Below are 20,601 nucleotides of genomic sequence, written 5' to 3' on the forward strand. Positions count from 1 at the left end.
AGATTATTAGGTTGCATTTTGTTTCCAAATAAGAAATTATTGTGTATCTATAACATAATATACAAACTACATAGTAAAATTTTAAATTTTTTACGTGAATAAAATAGAATAAAGATGAAATTGCAAGAGTGTTCCAAACTAATTTTGGTTATAAATATATGTTCTTTTTTAGGATATAGATTCTCTTAATTTTTTTAAATTATTTGTTAAGTGTATTATTTAATATTTTTTTATATATATATTTTTTTAGTCTTACTTAAAAAGTGTATGATATATTTTCTTAGTTCTACTTAAGGAGTATATAATAGAAAATCACACTTGACAAAACAATTGAAAAAATAAAATTAAGAGAATCCATTCTCTCTCTCTTTTTTTTTTGTGTAAATTATTACAGGGTGTTGGCTTTTAATAATTTTTATTGGATTTTTTCTTAAATAAATAAAAAATTAGAGTATATATCCAAATAAGTTTCTAAAAAATTTTGTATTAGACATTTTTGTCCTTAAAAAAGATTTATTACGTTAAAGTTTTTGAACTTTACAAAAATAAGACATATAGATCCTTTCGTCACACTTTTGAGGACTTATTTGTCCAAGTAAAAACAATGAGTTTAATTAAAGTTGGGCTTTATATGTCTTATTTTTGTAAAGTTTAGGGATCTTAATATAATAAAATTGTTTTGGAAGCAAAAATATCCGACACAAAATTTTCAAAAGGAAAACAAAAGAGCATTCTTTACCAATTATCGGAATACAATTTTCTTTGTTCGGCCACATACGCAGTTCACCTAATGTATAGGTGATCTACACTAATTTTACCATTGATTGCGCGATCTACCTCTACTTTAGGTAGTTTGCCTATTGACTTAGCGATCTATGTGCTGCCCAGTTCAATTCTCTCATATAGGTGATATGGCCCCAACCCCAATGATAAAATTCTAGACTCCTTGCCTATAAATAATAGTGAGTCTTAAGGTATAAGTTGCACCAAATTTTAGTCTCTTCACTTGTAGTCATTTCTTTCTCTTATTCTTACCAAAAAATATATCGAACACTGTTGTTAACAACTCATTATGATAGAGAAATGATGGTTGATCAAAATATATCTGTTGTATTTAACCTTGTTCAATCGATCTTTGTCTACTTGCCAACTAAGGTGAAATGTCTAATGACGTTGAAAAATTTTGTGTTGTACGCCATTGGTTAACAACACACAAAGTAAGCGAAAACTTTTTTATTATAGATATCCAATGGAAGAAGATGATACTTTTAATTACAAAAGGTATTATTTTATTGTTCATTATTTTGTCTTCGCACTTTTAGAAGTAAGAATTTATTTTCAATTTTGTCGTGTTCGAGGATTGATAGTGTTATTATGTCTTTTTTGAAACAGGTACCGGTTACGTGATGATGAAGACATAGCACTCATCAGAGGTTGGCACAATCATTATCCAACAATCCATGTGTTGGAGTTATTTTTTTTTCTAATTGATCTATGTGAGGGGAGTTCTTCAGATGTTGCAGATGCCCAATAAAATGGGGCCGCCAAAACAAATATTAGAAGATTGATGGTTGACGTGGCGAAAATTAGTCGATTAAGAAATTAATATAAGAAATACGTTGCGAGTACAGTTCTTAACCAGCAAAAATCTGCTTATCAATTTAGAAGGGTTGTCACAAAATTAGAATAAAAATATTAGGAGTAGGAATCCCAGGTCGTCTCCCAACGAGTTGACAAAAGAGTGCTATTTTATTAGTCAGGAATTTTCTGAGAGTTTTTAAGAGTTGGAGAACAGAAAATTAAATGATAATAATTTGAAGCAATAAAAATTAATGAGAGAATTTATTCAATTAAATAAAAGCCTTGACTGGGGGAAGATTAATTGGAAGTTCTGTCCTTGTTGGATTTTCCCAAGTGTAATAGTAAAAGGTTATTGTTCTACTTAGTTATCCTTTACTGAATAAAGGAAAGTCAAGCAACTAACTAACCAACTCTGAATCCCAGGTCCTAATCCTCTCCTAAGGAAGGATTAGAGTTAGAGACCAGGAAGTTAGCCAACAACTTCCAATTTAACTAATCACTTGAGCATTCCAACTCTAGGGTCTCCTCTTAATCAACCCCCAAGTCAAGTTGGGACTCTACTCCATTGACATGGAAATTACTTGCATAGAATAAAAAGGGAATAAAAGGAAGACATGATAAATAATAACTGAAAATTAATTAAAAGTAAAAATGGTTCTTTGCATTAATAAATCCCAAATTGCAACATACGTATCTAAACAGGGTTAATAAGTAATCAAAAGAGTAAATGAATAAGAAAGCAAACTAGACTAGTAGAAACTTCAACGGAGGTAATGACTCTTCTCAATATCCAAAAGAAAAAGCATAAAACTAGAAATCTATTAATGTAAAGGAAACCTAGAGGAAGTAGTAATTTCTCTTTAAGATTCTGGTGCACGAAATTGTGATCTCTGGTAATGGCTTCTTAGGCCAGATACTCTGATCTAGTTTTACAGTCTGTCACAACTTCGATACAACTAACCAGCAAGTGCACTGGGTCGTCCAAGTAATACCTTACGTGAGTAAGGGTCGAATCCCACGGAGATTGTTGGTATGAAGCAAGCTATGGTCACCTTGTAAATCTCAGTTAGGCAGATATAAAACAGTTATGTGGTTTTCGAATTATAAATAATAAAATAGGGATAGAGATACTTATGTAAATCATTGGTAGGAATTTCAGATAAGCGAATGGAGATGCTTTTCGTTCCTCTGAACCTCTGCTTTCCTGCCATCTTCATCCAATCAGTCTCACTCCTTTCCATGGCTGGCTTTATGTGATACATCACCACTGTCAATGGCTACTTTCGGTCATCTCTCGGGAAAATGATCCAATGCCCTGTCACGGCACGGCTAATCGTCTGAAGGCATCACCCTTGCCAATGGCTTCATCTTATCCTCTCAGTGAATAATATGCTCACGCACCCTGTCACGGCACGGCTATTCATCTGTCGGTTCTCGATCATGCTGGAATAGGATTTACTATCCTTTTGCGTCTGTCACTAACGCCCTGCAATCGCGAGTTAGGAGCTTGTCACAGTCATTCAATCATTGAATCCTACTCGGAATACCACAGACAAGGTTTAGACTTTCCGGATTCTCTTGAATGCCGCCATCATTCTAGCTTACGCCACGAAGATTCTGGTTAGGAGATCTAAGAGATATTCATTCTAGCTTAATTCATGTAGAACAGAAGTGTTTGTCAGGCACGCGTTCATAAGGGAGAAGGATGATGAGCGTCACACATAATCATCACCTTCATCATGTTCTTGGGTGCGAATGGATATCTTAGAAGCGAAATAAGAAGAATTGAATAGAAAACAGTAGTACTTTGCATTAATCTTTGAGGAACAGCAGAGCTCCACACCTTAATCTATGGAGTGTAGAAACTCTACCGTTGAAAATACATAAGTGAAAGGTCCAGGCATGGCCGAGATGGCCAGCCCCCTAAAACGTGATCACAGGATCAAAATACAATCCAGGATGCCTAATACAATAGTAAGAGGTCCTATTTATAATAAACTAGCTACTAGGGTTTACATGAGTAAGTATTTGATGTATAAATCCACTTCCGGGGCCCACTTGGTGTGTGTTTGGGCTGAGCTTAAGTGTTGCACGTGCAGAGGCCATTTGTGGAGTTGAACGCCAGTTTTTGTGCCAGTTTGGGCGTTCAACTCTGGTTTTGGATCCTTTTCTGGCGCTGGACGCCAGATTTGGGTAGAAAGCTGGCGTTGAACGCCAGTTTACGTCATCAATTCTTGGCCAAAGTATGGACTATTATATATTGCTGGAAAGCCCTGGATGTCTACTTTCCAACGCAATTGGAAGCGCGCCATTTCGAGTTCTGTAGCTCCAGAAAATCCACTTTGAGTGCAGGGAGGTCAGAATCCAACAGCATCAGCAGTCCTTTTTCAACCTCTGAATCTGATTTCTTGCTCAAGTCCCTCAATTTCAGCCAGAAAATACCTGAAATCACAGAAAAACACACAAACTCATAGTAAAGTCCAGAAATGTGAATTTAACACAAAATCTATTAAAAACATCCCTAAAAGTAACTAGATTCTACTAAAAATATACTAAAAACAATGCCAAAAAGCGTATAAATTATCCGCTCATCACAACACCAAACTTAAATTGTTGCTTGTCCCCAAGCAACTAAAAATCAAATTAGGATAAAAAGAATAGAATATACTATAAATTCCAAACTATCAATGAAACATAGCTCCAATCAAATGAGCGGGACTTATAGCTTTTTGCCTCTTGAATAGTTTTGGCATCTCACTTTATCCATTGAGGTTCAGAATGATTGGCATCTATAGGAACTTCAGATTTCGAATAGTGTTATTGACTCTCCTAGTTCAGTATGATGATTCTTGAACACAGCTTCTTTATGAGTCTTGGCCGTGGCCCTAAGCACTTTGTTTTCCAGTATTACCACCGGATACATAAATGCCACAGACACATAATTGGGTGAACCTTTTCAGATTGTGACTCAGCTTTGCTAAAGTCCCCAATTAGAGGTGTCCAGGGTTCTTAAGCACACTCTTTTTTTGCTTTGGACCTTGACTTTAACCGCTCAGTCTCAAGTTTTCACTTGACACCTACACGCCACAAGCACATGGTTAGGGACAGCTTGGTTTAGCCGCTTAGACCAGGATTTTATTCCTTTAGGCCCTCCTATCCACTGATGCTCAAAGCCTTGGGATCCTTTTTATTTGCCCTTGCCTTTTGGTTTTAAGGGTTATTGGCTTTTTGCTCTTGCCTCTTGGTTTTAAGAGCTTTTGGCTTTTTCTGCTTGCTTTTTCTTTTTCTTTCTATTTTTTTTTTGCCTATTTTTTTTTTATATTTTTTTTTCTCTGCAAGCTTTGTTCTTTGCTGTTTTTTCTTGCTTCAAGAATCATTTTTATGATTTTTCAGATTATCAAATAACATGTCTCCTAGTCATCATTCTTTCAAGAGCCAACATATTTAACATTCTTAAATAACAACTTCAAAAGACATATGCACTGTTCAAGCATACATTCAGAAAACAAGAAGCATTGTCACCACATCAATATAATTAAACTAAGTTCAAGGATAAATTCGAAACTCATGTACTTCTTGTTCTTTTGAATTAAAACAGTTTTTATTTAAGAGAGGTGATGGATTCATAGGACATTCATAACTTTAAGACATAGTTACTGCTACTAATGATCATGTAATGAAGACACAAACATAGATAAGCACATAACATAGAAAGCGAAAAACAGAGAAAGTAAGAATAAGGAATGAGTCCACCTTAATGATGTCCTTGAGCTCTTCTATATCTCTTCCTTGTCTTTGCTGCTCCTCCTTCATTGCTTTTAGATCTTCTCTGATTTCATGAAGGATGATGGAGTGCTCTTGATGTTCCACCCTTTAGTTGCTTTCAATAATTGTGTGGAAGAAAATGTATCCCCTGAGGTATCTCAGGGATCTCTTGATTTGCAGTCAAATGTTCTACCACTGAGCTATAGACCCTTGATGGAAGCTTTTGTCTTCCCTTTCCTCTTTCTAGAGGTTTCTCTGGCCTTAGGTGCCATCAATGGTTATGGAAAAAACAAAAAAGCTATGCTTTTACCACACCAAACTTAGAATGTTGCTCGTCCTCGAGCAAAAGAAGAAAGAATAGAAGAAGAAGAGGGTATGGAGGAGATGGATGGCTGTGTGTATTCGGCCATATGGGTGGGATTGGGTGGGGAAGAGATGTTGAATTTTTGAAGGTAAGTGGGTGTATGGGTGTGAGTGGTAAATGGAAGACAGAAGGGATGAGTGTTTATTGGGAATAGAGGATGATTGAGAAGAGAGAAGAGAGTGAGTGAAGGTAGGTGGGGATCCTGTGGGGTCCACAGATCCTGAGGTGATCCTGTGAGGTCCACAGATCTTGAGGTGTCAAGGCATTTACATCCCTGCACCAATTTAGGCATGCAAAATGCCCTTGCACACAACTCTGGGCGTTCAGCGCCAGGTTGGTGCCCATTTTGGGCGTTCAACGCCCATTTGCTGCCATTTCTGGCGTTAAACGCCAGAACCATGCTTGTTTTGGGCGTTCAGCGCCAGGATGCTCCCATTCTGGGCGTTCAGCGCCAGAACTATGCTCTGTTCTGGCGTTTGAACGCCAGACAGATGCTCCTCCAGGGTGTGATTTTTCTTCTGCTGTTTTTGATTCCGTTTTTGAATTTTTTGTTTATTTTGTGACTCCACATGATCATGACCCTAAGAAAACATGAAAAACAATAAAAATAAGAATTAGATAAACATTGGGTTGCCTCCCAACAAGCGCTTCTTTAATGTCAATAGCTTGACAATGAGCTCTCATGGAGCCTCACAGATGTGCAGAGCTTTGTGTGAGACTCTCCAACACCAAACTTAGAGTTTGGATATGGGAGTTCAACACCAAACTTAGAGTTTGGTTGTGGCCTCCCAACATCAAACTTAGAGTTTGACTGTGGGGGCTCTGGTTGACTCTGCTTGGAGAGAAGCTTTTTCTGCTTCCTCTCCATGGTTGCAGAGGGAGATCCTTGAGTTTTAAACACAAGGGAGTCCTCATTCCATTGAAGGAATATTTCACCTCTGTCAACATCAATCACAGCTCTTGCTGTGGCCAGGAAAGGTCTTCCTAGGATGATGGATTCATCCTCTTCCTTTCCAGTATCCAGGACTTATGAAATCAGTAGGTATGTAAAGGCCCTCAACCTTTACTAATACATCTTCTACTTGTCCATAAGCCTGTTTTCTTGAGCTGTCTGCCATCTCTAGTGAGATTTTAGCAGCTTGCACCCCATAGATTCCCAGTTTCTCTATTACAAAGAGGGGCATGAGGTTTATCCCTGAACCAAGGTCACACAGAGCCTTAAAGACCATGGTGCCTATGGTACAAGGGATTATGAACTTTCCAGGATCCTGTCTCTTCTGAGGCAATGTCAGTTGATCCAGATCACTTAGTTCATTGATGAACAAGGGAGGTTCAACTTCCCAAGCATCAATGCCAAATAATTTGGCATTCAGCTTCATGATTGCACCAAGAAACTTGGCAGTTTGCTCTTCAGTAACATCCTCATTCTCTTCAGAAGAGGAATACTCATCAGAGCTCATGAAGGGCATAAGGAGGTTCAATGGAATCTCTATGGTCTCTAGATGAGCCTTAGAGTCCTTTGGTTCCTCAGAGGGAAGCTCCTTATTGATCACTGGACGTCCCAGGAGGTCCTCCTCCTTGGGATTCACGTCCTCTCCTCTCCTCAGAGGTTCGGCCATGGCGCTTATGTCAATGGTCTTGCACTCTCCTTTTGGGTTCTCTTCTGTATTGCTTGGGAGAGTACTAGGAGGGATTTCAGTGATCCTTTTACTCAGCTGGCCCACTTGTGCTTCCAGATTTCTAATGGAAGACCTTGTTTCATTCATGAAACTTACAGTGGCCTTAGATAGATCAGAGACTAGATTTGCTAAATTAGAAGCATTTTGTTCAGAATTCTCTGTCTGTTGCTGAGTTGATGATGGAAAAGGCTTGCTATTGCTAAACCTGTTTCTTCCACCATTATTAAAGCCTTGTTGGGGCTTTTGATCCTTCCATGAGAAATTTGGATGATTTCTCCATGTTGAGTTATAGGTGTTTCCATAAGGTTCACCTAAGTAATTTACCTCTGCTATTGCAGGGTTCTCAGGATCATAAGCTTCTTCTTCAGGAGAAGCCTCTTGAGTACTGTTGGATGCAGCTTGCATTCCATGCAGACTCTGAGAGATCATATTGACTTGCTTAGTCAATATTTTATTCTGAGCCAATATGGCATTCAGAGTATCAACTTCAAGAACTCCCTTCTTCATAGGCGTCCCATTACTCACAGGATTCCTTTCAGAAGTGTACATGAACTGGTTATTAGCAACCATGTCAATGAGTTCTTGAGCTTCTGCAGGCGTTTTCTTTAGGTGAATGGATCCACCTGCAGAAGTGTCCAGTGACATCTTTGATAGCTCAGATAAACCATCATAGAATATATCCAGGATGGTCCATTCTGAAAGCATGTCAGAGGGACACTTTTTGATCAACTGTTTGTATCTTTCCCAAGCTTCATAGAGGGATTCACCTTCTTTCTGTCTGAAGGTTTGAACATCAGCTCTAAGCTTGCTCAGCTTTTGAGGAGGAAAGTACTTGGCTAAGAAAGCCGTGACCAGCTTATCCCAAGAGTTCAGGCTGTCTTTGGGTTGAGAATCCAACCATAATCTAGCTCTGTCTCTTACAGCAAAAGGGAAAAGCATGAGCCTGTAGACTTCAGGATCTACTCCATTAGTCTTAACAGTATCACATATCTGCAAGAATTCAGTTAAGAACTGAAAGGGATCTTCAGATGGAAGTCCATGAAACTTGCAGTTCTGCTGCATCAGAGAAACTAATTGAGGTTTCAGCTCAAAGTTGTTTGCTCCAATGGCAGGAATGGAGATGCTTCTTCCATGTAAATTGGAATTAGGTGCAGTGAAGTCACCAAGCATCTTCCTTATATTATTATTATTTTCGGCTGCCATCTCCTTTTCCTGTTCGAAGATTTTTGAAAGGTTATCTCTGGATTGTTGTATTTTAGCTTCTCTTAATTTTTTTTCTTCAGAGTCCTTTCAGGTTCTGGATCTGCTTTAACAAGAATGTTCTTGTCCTTGCTCCTGCTCATATGACAAAGAAGATGGCACAGAAAAAATAGTAATAATAATATGGATCCTTTATACCACAGTATAGGGATCCTTGTGTTAGTAGAAGAAAAGAAGGGAAGAAAATCTGAACTCAGAGAGAGAGGGGGTTCGGATTTTTGGAGAGTTGAAGGAAAGATGTTAGTATATCAATAAACAAATAGAAGAAGATGAGAGGGGGAAGTGAATTTTCGAAAACAATTTTTGAAAAAGAGTTAGTGATTTTTGAAAATAGTTTTTGAAAAAGGTTAGTATTTTTTTTTCGAAAATTTTTTTTAAATAAAAAATAAAAATAATTAGTTAATAAAAAAGAAATTTTTGAAAAAGAGGGAAGATATTTTCGAAAATTAGAGAGAGAGAGTTAGTTAGGTAGTTTTGAAAAAGTTAAGAAACAAACAAAAAGTTAGTTAGTTAGTTGAAACAAATTTGAAAAGATAAGAAGTTGGGAAGTTAGAGAAGATATTTTGAAATCAAATTTTGAAAAAGATAAGATAAGAAGATAATTTTTTTGAAAAGATATGATAGAAATTAGTTTTTGAAAAAGATTTGATTTTTAAAATCACAATTAATGACTTGATTCATAAGAAATCACAAGATATGATTCTAGAACTTAAAGTTTGAATCTTTCTTAACAAGCAAGTGACAAACTTCAAATTTTTGAATCAAAACTTTAATTGATTATGTTATTTTCGAAAATTATGATATAAAATAAGAAAAAGGTTTTTGAAAATTATTTTTTTGGAATTTTCGAGAATAATCATGAATTTTGAAAAAGATTTTGAATTTTGAAAAAGATTTTGAAAAAGATAAGATTTTCAAATTAAAAATTTGATTTGACTCATAAGAAACAATTTGATTTTAAAAACTTTTGAAAAAGTCAACTCAAATTTTCGAATTTGATGAGAGAAAAAGGGAAAGATATTTTTTTGATTTTTGAAATTTTTATGAAAACATGAAAATTATGCAATGCATGAAATTTTTAGATCAAAACAATGAATGCATGCAAGAATGCTATGAATGTCAAGATGAACACCAAGAACACCATGAATGTCAAGATGAACATCATAGACACAATTTTGAAAAAATTTTAATGGAAAGAAAACATGCAAGACACCAAACTTAGAATTCTTTAATGCTTACGCACTAAGAATTCAAGAATGCATATGATAAACATGAAAAGACACAAAACAATAAATCATCAAGATCAAACAAGAAGACTTACCAAGAACAACTTGAAGATCATGAAGAACACCATGAATGCATGAAATTTTCGAAAAATGCAAGATGCACATGCAATTGACACCAAACTTATGATATGACTCAATACTCAAACAAGAAACATGAAATATTTTTTATTTTTGTGATTTTCTAAATTTTTTTGGATTTTTATTTTATATTTTTCGAAAAATTATTTTGAAAAAGAAAAATAAGGATTCCAAAATTTTTAATATGAATTCCAGGAATCTTATGCTCTAAAGCTCCAATCAAAGGGTCAGGCATGGCTTAATAGCCAGCCAAGCTTTAGTATGTAACTCAGACATGACACGCCTGACATTCCTTACATTCAACAGCCAATTGGCTAAGAAAGATAAAGAAGCTCTTCTCTTGAGTATAAGGATTGAGACATGGCTTTACAGCCAGCTAGGCTTCAACATGCTTCATGAAACACTAGAATTCATTCTTAAAAATTCTGAAGCCATAGAATAATTTATTTTTGACAACATTTTTTTTTTCGAAAACAAAGGAGAAAATTTTGAAAGATTTTTGAAAAATTTTTAAAAAGAAAATTACCTAATCTGAGCAACAAGATGAACCGTCAGTTGTCCAAACTCAAACAATCCCCGGCAACGGCGCCAAAAACTTGGTGCACAAAATTGTGATCTCTGGTAATGGCTTCTTAGGCCAGATACTCTGATCTAGTTTTACAGTCTGTCACAACTTCGATACAACTAACCAGCAAGTGCACTGGGTCGTCCAAGTAATACCTTACGTGAGTAAGGGTCGAATCCCACGGAGATTGTTGGTATGAAGCAAGCTATGGTCACCTTGTAAATCTCAGTTAGGCAGATATAAAACAGTTATGTGGTTTTCGAATTATAAATAATAAAATAGGGATAGAGATACTTATGTAAATCATTGGTAGGAATTTCAGATAAGCGAATGGAGATGCTTTTCGTTCCTCTGAACCTCTGCTTTCCTGCCATCTTCATCCAATCAGTCTCACTCCTTTCCATGGCTGGCTTTATGTGATACATCACCACTGTCAATGGCTACTTTCGGTCATCTCTCGGGAAAATGATCCAATGCCCTGTCACGGCACGGCTAATCGTCTGAAGGCATCACCCTTGCCAATGGCTTCATCTTATCCTCTCAGTGAATAATATGCTCACGCACCCTGTCACGGCACAGCTATTCATCTGTCGGTTCTCGATCATGCTGGAATAGGATTTACTATCCTTTTGCGTCTGTCACTAACGCCCTGCAATCGCGAGTTAGGAGCTTGTCACTGTCATTCAATCATTGAATCCTACTCGGAATACCACAGACAAGGTTTAGACTTTCCGGATTCTCTTGAATGCCGCCATCATTCTAGCTTACGCCACGAAGATTCTGGTTAGGAGATCTAAGAGATATTCATTCTAGCTTAATTCATGTAGAACAGAAGTGTTTGTCAGGCACGCGTTCATAAGGGAGAAGGATGATGAGCGTCACACATAATCATCACCTTCATCACGTTCTTGGGTGCGAATGGATATCTTAGAAGCGAAATAAGAAGAATTGAATAGAAAACAGTAGTACTTTGCATTAATCTTTGAGGAACAGCAGAGCTCCACACCTTAATCTATGGAGTGTAGAAACTCTACCGTTGAAAATACATAAGTGAAAGGTCCAGGCATGGCCGAGATGGCCAGCCCCCTAAAACGTGATCACAGGATCAAAATACAATCCAGGATGCCTAATACAATAGTAAGAGGTCCTATTTATAATAAACTAGCTACTAGGGTTTACATGAGTAAGTATTTGATGTATAAATCCACTTCCGGGGCCCACTTGGTGTGTGTTTGGGCTGAGCTTAAGTGTTGCACGTGCAGAGGCCATTTGTGGAGTTGAACGCCAGTTTTTGTGCCAGTTTGGGCGTTCAACTCTGGTTTTGGATCCTTTTCTGGCGCTGGACGCCAGATTTGGGTAGAAAGCTGGCGTTGAACGCCAGTTTACGTCGTCAATTCTTGGCCAAAGTATGGACTATTATATATTTCTGGAAAGCCCTGGATGTCTACGTTCCAACGCAATTGGAAGCGCGCCATTTCGAGTTTTGTAGCTCCAGAAAATCCACTTTGAGTGCAGGGAGGTCAGAATCCAACAGCATCAGCAGTCCTTTTTCAACCTCTGAATCTGATTTCTTGCTCAAGTCCCTCAATTTCAGCCAGAAAATACCTGAAATCACAGAAAAACACACAAACTCATAGTAAAGTCCAGAAATGTGAATTTAACACAAAATCTATTAAAAACATCCCTAAAAGTAACTAGATTCTACTAAAAATATACTAAAAACAATGCCAAAAAGCGTATAAATTATCCGCTCATCAGATTCCCCAAAAAACTAAAACTATGCGTAATGTGAATGTGTGTTGAGTCTCTGCTGTCCCCTGGCTCTAGTCTGTGTTTCTGGACCGGGAACTGGGTCCAGACTCGGCACAAAATCGCCTCCAGCGTTTTCTGCAACTTCTGCAGATCACGCATGTCATGCGTACTCGTCAGTCATGCGTACACGTCGCTAGTCATCTTCGCGTGTCACGCGTGCGCGTTAGGTACGCGCACGCATTGTCGTGCAATCTCGTATCCATGCGTACGCGTCAGGTACGCACACGCGTCGCTATGAAAATCTCCAGATCACGCGCACGCGTGAGCCATGCGTGCGCATCGATGCTCGTTGGTTATCTCCTTTATTTCTTGTGTTCCTTCCATTTTTGCAAGCTTCCTCTCCATCCTCTAAGCCATTCATACCCTATAAAGCCTGAAACACTTAACACACGGATCACGGCATCGAATGGTATAAAGGGGAGTTAAAATACACATGTTAAAGGCTTAGAAAGCAAGGTTTCAATCAGAGAACAAAACTAGGAAAGAATTGTAAAATCATGCAAATTGTATGATTAAGTGTGTAAAGACTTGATAAAAGCCACTCAAATCAGCACAAGATAAACCATAAAATAGTGGTTTATCAAACTCCTCACACTTAAATATTAGCATGTCCTCATGCTAAGCTCAAGGAGATAAAATAAATGAATGGAGAAAGTAAGACTCATGAGATGCAACTATATGCTAAGATGGTTCTGCATACTTGGTTAAAAGTAAATAAGTTCTTCAAGACAAACTTAAATCAGATATCACTAATTCAAATCATACAGTAAATACAAGTAGACTTGTAAGAAGGAAGCTCATGAAAGCAGAAAACATAGAATCAAGCATTGAACCCTCACTGGTAGTGTATGTGCACTCTAATCACTCAAGTGTATGGGGTAATTCACTCTAGTCTTCTCTAGTCATGCTTTCTGAACTTTGTTCTTCACCTAACCAATCAACAAATATTTAATGTACCAATGCAAACATCATGAGGTCTTTTCAAGGTTGTAATGGGATTAAGGTAAAGGTGAGAATATATGTATGGCTAAGTGAGCTATAAATTGAATCCTTGACTAACCTAAGCTATCACCTATACACACACTCTATATACTTCTTAAATCATTCCTAGCTACCCAAAATTAAGGTAATTTTGTCACATATGCATAAAATCTTCTTTAATTTTTATCACATATGCATTGATCTTTCATTAGCTTAAAATTAGGGTAATTTTGTCCCCTTATTTATTTATCTATTTATTTAATTGAATATTTTTGGGTTTTTTTATTATTTTTTTATTAAAAATATAAAAGTAAACATAACATATCAATGCACATGGATTTTTAATTTTTCTGGTCTAACATGAGTAGGTACCCAAATTCCTAATATTCTATCATAACACATTCCCTTATTAACCCATGTTCCCACAGCTTTCCCACACTTAGTTGATACACAATCTCTATCTTAAACTAACCAAAGATTCAATTGGGGTAATTAATTGTTTTTCCGCTTAAGGCTAGTGATGTGGTAAAATATAGAACAAATGGGGATTAAAAGGCTCAAGGTGGCTAACAAAGGTAATTGAAAAGGTAGGCTATTTGGGATAAGTGAGCTAATAAATGATGGCCTCAATCATATATATGCATATATTACATTAAACATTGGACATATAGAGTGGAACAAAATAAAGATTACAATTATAGAGAAGAAAATACATAAGAATAAAATATCATGGTTAGATAATGTAACCATACAATTAGGCTCAAAAATCTCACTGGGTTGTGTGTTCTTAGCTATAATTCATGTTCCAATTTATAGTCTTCAAACAAGTTTAACACAAAATTTTCAATTTAAATTAGTAAAATATTATAAAATAGAGTCTAAAAAGGGAATTTATTACTTTAACCAAGAAAACATACATGAAAATAATTATTATCATGCAATCTATTCTATTTAACAAAAGAAAAACTAAAATGTTGGTGTTAAGAGAGAGAGCTTACCTCCGAAAGTCAGGTACTGACCGACCTCCCCACACTTAAAGCTTGGCACCGTCCTCGGTGCCATCAGTTAGGAACAAAGGGGGGCTGGTAACAGCATCTCCATAGTCGGGGTTGTCATGGCTCCCGGTGCTGGTAGGTGAGGTGGAGTCCGGAGTGTCTGGTTCTTCTTCAGGTGGGTGGTTGCCAACAATGAGCTCCTTGAGGTATGTAAATTGGCGCTTGTTATGGCGCTCAATTCTCTTTGCCTGTCGGTCAAGCCGGTTCAATCTCTGAAGTATCTGAAGGAGCAGCTGATTTGTTGAAGGTGCTTGTGATGTGGAAGGAGAAGGAAGATCTCCGGCCGGGTCTGCAATCCGGCTAGTAGTGGCTGCTTGGGGTCTGATGTATTTTCCGTTGGGGATATACTGATCACCCCGTGGAAGTATGGTCTTGGTGTCCCCAGCTCTGTAGGAGACTCCGGCTGCCAAGACTAGATCTGAAACCAAGGCGAAAAAGGGTAGGTTGCCCGCAATCTGTACGTGTCCCATGGCGTGCCGGAGGTGTCTTGGTAAGTTGAGAGGCTGGTTTGTAAGGATACACCAGAGGAGAACAGCCATGTCTGCAGTGAAGGAGGATTCGTGAGTGCTCGGAAAGACGTAGTGGGACATAATCTGTGCCCCCACTCGAGCCTCCAAGGTAAGTGCTGAAGCCAATATGCCCTTAGGTCGGGATCGCTGGTATCCATATATCCATCTGCTGCCAGGTTGTGCTATAACTCTGAGGGTGGCGTCCCAGTCAAATTGGTATGTCTGGCGCTTGAAAGAGGCTTCTTGGTATGCGTCCAATCCTTCTGGGGCAGGGGGAGATCTAAAGTGCGCTGAATGGCCCCTTCAGTTATGGGGACTTGCTTCTGACGGACATAGACAGACTGCAGGGCTGGCATGTGAAAATTGGAGTAGAATTCAACTACCCATGAGAGGTTAACCTGCCGTGGCTGCCTCCGTAAGAATCCCCATTGTCTGCGCTCAATGCGGGGCTCAACAAACTCAACAATGTGGGTAGGGAGGATGAGTAGGTGCTCATTATTGTAGTTTCGCTCAGCCAGGATGGGAAACATCTGCTCACAGTAGTGGTTAGTGAACCGCGCAGTGTCCCTTGCTGGAGAGGCTTTCTCGGTTTCATCGACCTTAATGATCCTCTTGACCCACTTTGTTGATGGCTTGACTGATATTGAGGATGGTTCCGCAGCTGGAGCTCTTTTCGTTCCTGTCTTCGCTGGTGGCTTATTAGAGGCTTTCTCTTTACCTTTCCTGGTGGCCATCCTGAAAAGGGATAAAAGAAAGGGACATGAAATCAAGTATGTAGAACTGGGAGGAGGAAAATACAAGTGATAATCGATGCCAAGGTAAAGAAGAATGTCGTAAACACATGGTCGCGACTCCATGTAATTAGGACATCAATGGAAATATAGCATGATAAATTAAGACAATTAGATGCAAGATGTTTATTAGCATGCCGGCAAAGGCATGAATATTATAGATCAAGCATTAATTGCTCAATTTGATTATCAAATGTAACAAACTAACAATCACGTTTATATTGACAATTATTTTTAATTAATAAAATGTTGCAATGGTTTTTGTGAAAAACAGGCAGTAGAGTAGAATAATAGAATAATTAAGAATTAACAATGCCTTATGGACTTTTCACAAACACTTGGTAGGCATGTAAAATATGTTAGGAAAAGTATGAAATCCAACATGCAAGCAACCCAAAAATTAATATTAATTGTCAAAGCACTCCCTAACATATCCACAAACAAATATAGAAGAGAACAGTCACCCATGTAGGTTTCTAACACCAATTAAAAGAATGCAAAAAAGAATAGAAAAATAATAAGAAAGAAAGAAAGAAGAAAGGAAAAAGTAAGTAAATACAATAATTAAATGAAGAATGAAATAATAGAGGAGAGAAAGAGAAGAAACCTGATGAGGAAGATGAAAAGAAGAGGAAGAAAGAAGCAGAAAGTAAGAGTGAGAAGAGGGGGGAAAGAAGAAAGAAGAAAGAAGTAAGAAGTAAGGAAAAAGGAAGAAAATTAGGATTTGGGGGGGGGGGAGGGAAACGGAAACTGGGTGGCGTACAGGTTTAGGTGAGGCGGCGCATGCGACGCGTACGCGTGGGGCGCGATTTTCATAGTGACGCGTAAGCGTCTGGCACGCGTACGCGTGCTCTTGGTTTGTGTGAATCGCGCGAAGGCATCGACGTGTATGTACAACTCTCTGTTCGCTTTGAGCATGGGGCTAAAACCTCATATTACGCGTGCGCGTCATACACGCGCACGCGTGGACGACCATAAGGGGAAGGAATGCGCACGCGTCAGGGACGCGTACGTGTGATCAAGTTTGTGCCGTTAGCACAATTCCAGCCCCAGGCCATCACAACTCTCTGCCCAATTACTCATTTACGCCGATTTCATCATCCACGCATGCGCGTGCTGGACGCGTACGCGTGGTGTGCCAAAATTTCAAATGACGCGCACACGTCATGGACGCGTACACGTGAGCATATCTGTGCGCAATGCATACTTCCTGCGCCACTTCCGCGCAACTCTCTGTTCAGTTCCACTTTATCTCGCACGCATGTATGACGCGTACGCGTCAGCGATGCTTGCGCGTCGTGCCCCCCTTTTTTTTTATGCAGAATACAAAGTGCAGCATGAAGATGTATATGCAGAAACTATGAATTACTACTAAGAAAATTAAAATAAAATAGACTAAGAATGAGAAGAAACGATCATATCGTGGTGGGTTGTCTCCCACCTAACATTTTGCTTTTACGTCCTTAGGTTGGACGGTGCACAAGCTCAATTTGCTTCTGTTGGTGGGTCTTCCAATAGGAAGATCTCCAGCTCCTTGTTTTTCTTCATCTTTTCACCATGATATAGCTTTAAGAGATGTCCATCGACCTTGATGAATTTCGAGCTTGAAGGATGACTCAGGTGAAAGACTCCATATGACTCTGTCTTCTCTACTCTGTAGGGACCTTCCCATCTTGATCTCAGCTTGCCTGGCATGAGCCTCAGCCTTGAGTTGTAAAGGAGAACCAGATCTCCAGGTCTGAACTCTCTTCTCTTGATATGCTTGTCATGCACAGCCTTCACCTTCTCCTTATATAGCCTGGATTTGTCATATGCTTCCAGTCGAAGGGTCTCCAGTTCTGCCAGTTGCAGCTTCCTTTCAGCACTAGCTTTCTCAAATTCCATGTTGCACTCCCGCACAGCCCAGAAAGCCTTGTGTTTCACCTCCACCGGGAGGTGACAAGCCTTTCCGTACACTAAGCGGAAGGGACTCATCCCAATGGGTGTCTTGTACGCTGTCTGATACGCATCAACAAGTCTGGTGCTCCAGTCCTTCCTATGAGGCTTAACTATCTTCTGTAGAATGCGCTTGATCTCTCTGTTAGACACCTTTTCTTGCCCATTGGTCTGGGGATGATAGGCTGTAGCTACCTTGTGAATGATGCCATGTCTCTTTAGTAGGCCTGTTAATCTCCTGTTACAAAAGTGAGTGCCTTGATCACTCACGATTGCTCGTGGTGATCCAAAGCGACAAATAATATGGTTTCTAACAAAAGAGACAACAGTGTTAGCATCGTCAGTACGGGTAGGAATTGCTTCCACCCATTTAGAAACATAATCTACAGCTAACAATATATATAAGAAACCGCTAGAGTTTGGAAACGGACCCATGAAGTCAATGCCCCAAACATCAAAAATCTCACAGAACAACATAATTTGTTGGGGCATCTCATCCCTCTTGGATATATTACCAAACCTCTGGCATGGGGACAAGATTTATAGAAGGCAGTAGCATCTTTAAAAAGAGTGGGCCACCAGAATCCACAGTCTAAAATTTTTCTAGCTGTTCTTTAAGGGCCAAAATGTCCACCACTCTCAGAGGAGTGGCAGGCCTCTAAAATGGACTGGAATTCTGATTGAGGCACACACCTTCTAATTATCTGGTCAGCACCATACCTCCATAAATATGGATCGTCCCATATATAATATTTGGACTCCTTTTTAGCTTGTCCCTCTTATGCTTAGTAAAATTTGGAGGAAAAGTATGGCTAATTAGATAATTAGCTACAGGTGCATACCAAGGAACTACTGCAGATACTGCATGCAAGATATCAAATGAAAAAGCATCATTGATAGGAGTGGAGTCATCCTTGATGTGCTCAAGGCAACTCAAGTGGTCTGCCACTAAATTTTGGAAACCACTCCTATCCTTAATTTCTAAATCAAATTCTTGCAACAACAGTATCCAACGTATTAACCTTGGTTTAGACTCTTTTTTAGCTAATAAATACTTTAGAGCTGCATGGTCTGAGTACACTACCACCTTAGTGCCAAGTAAATATGCTCGAAATTTATCCAGAGCAAAAACAATAGCCAGAAGCTCTTTTTCAGTGGTAGTGTAATTAGACTGAGCAGCGTCTAAGGTCTTGGAAGCATAAGCTATTACGAAAGGATTCTTACCTTCGCGCTGAGCCAGCTCCGCTCCTACTGCATGGTTGGAGGCATCACACATGATCTCAAAGGGCTGGCTCCAGTCGGGTCCTCTCACAATTGGAGCTTGAGTCAAGGCGATCTTCAGCTTATCGAACGCTTCCATACAGTCCTCACTCAGCTCGACTCAACATCCTTCTGTAGCAGTCTGGATAAAGGTAATGCCACCTTACTGAAGTCCTTGATGAATCTCCAGTAGAAACCTGCATGACCAAGGAACGAACGGACTTCCCTCACGGAGGAGAGGTAAGGTAGACTAGAAATGACATTTACCTTTGCTGGATCTACAGAGATACCTGTATTAGAAACAACGTGTCCTAGAACAATACCTTATTTAACCATAAAATGACACTTTTCAAAATTTAAAACAAGGTTTGAACTAACACACCTGTCCAATACTCTAGCTAAACTCCAAGAAAAGATTAAAAGAATCACCATATAAACTGAAATCATCCATGAAAACTTCCATACAGCTCTCAATAAGATCAGAGAAAAGACTCATCATGCACCTTTGGAAAGTAGCTGGTGCATTACATAAGCTAAAAGGTATCCTCTTGTAAGCATATGTTCCAAAGGGGCAAGTAAAAGTAGTATTTTCCTGATCTTTAGGAGCTATATGAATATGGAAATAGCCTGTGTAACCATCTAAAAAGTAGTAATGTGATTTACCTGACAGGCGATCCAGCATTTGATCAATGAAGGGCAGGGGGTAGTGATCCTTACGAGTAGCCTGGTTGAGGCGCCTGTAATCAATGCACACTCTCCAGGAATTCTGCATTCTAGTTGCTATGAGCTCTGAAGAACTGAAGATTGATGGTTTAGAAGTTATAGTAAACTCTCGTTGCAAGTATAGTTACTAAACCAAGCAATCAACCTTTCTTACAAACGTTTTGGTTGTCACAAGTAACAAACCCCTTAAAAAATTGATAACCGAAGTATTTAAACCTTGGGTCATCTTCTCAAGGAACTGCAGGGAAGTATATTCTTATTATTGGTTATGAAGATTGTAAATTGGGGTTTTGAAGATGAGGAACAAGTAATTTAAATTGCAATTAAAATAAGTAAAGACTGTAAAATAAATAAATGACTGTAAAATAAACTTTTGGCAAGGTATGAGAAATTAGAAGTCCTATCCCAGTTATCCTTATCAATGATGATGAAGATTGAATCTTAATTCCACTTAGTTAGCCTTTACTTAAAGCAAAGAGAGGTCAAGTGACTAATTAGTTTGATCTTCAAATCCTAGTTAATCCCTAAAGAAAGATTGGGATTATTGAAGTTCAATTCAATTAGCAAAGATAACAATTATCAATCATGTTGAGTTTGATAACTCCTGAGTTATTGATTTCTTAACCAAGACCAAAAGGGAAAAAAATAAATCTACTGGAATAAAAATGTCTTCAGATTGGAAGCAACAGTAATATAAACAAAAGAAAGCAATCATAAACTGAAATACCTCAAATAACATTAATTCAAAGAATAATCTGTAACATAAAAGAATTCATAAATTAAATTGAGAAAATAAATAAAAAGGAATGTTGAACCTGATAAAAAGATAATCCTGAAAGCAAAAGAAATCCTAATTCTAAATCCTAAAAGATAGAAGAGAGAACCTCTCCCTCAAAACTACATCTAATTCATGAATAGTAACTAATTGGAGACTCTCCTTTGAATGGATGCATTCTC

The 20,601-nt window shown here is 38.5% G+C and overlaps 1 non-coding gene across 1 annotated transcript; it reads left to right on the forward strand.

Moving 5' to 3' along the window:
* The first annotated feature begins 8,088 nt into the window (after positions 1–8,088).
* Positions 8,089–8,196, forward strand: LOC112725257 (small nucleolar RNA R71). The gene has a single exon (XR_003164377.1). It is a non-coding gene; the product is annotated as a small nucleolar RNA R71 (small nucleolar RNA).
* The last annotated feature ends 12,405 nt before the right edge of the window (positions 8,197–20,601 follow it).

The sequence above is a fragment of the Arachis hypogaea genome, chromosome 11 (genome assembly GCF_003086295.3).
Source record: "Arachis hypogaea cultivar Tifrunner chromosome 11, arahy.Tifrunner.gnm2.J5K5, whole genome shotgun sequence".
Classification (NCBI taxonomy): domain Eukaryota; kingdom Viridiplantae; phylum Streptophyta; class Magnoliopsida; order Fabales; family Fabaceae; genus Arachis; species Arachis hypogaea.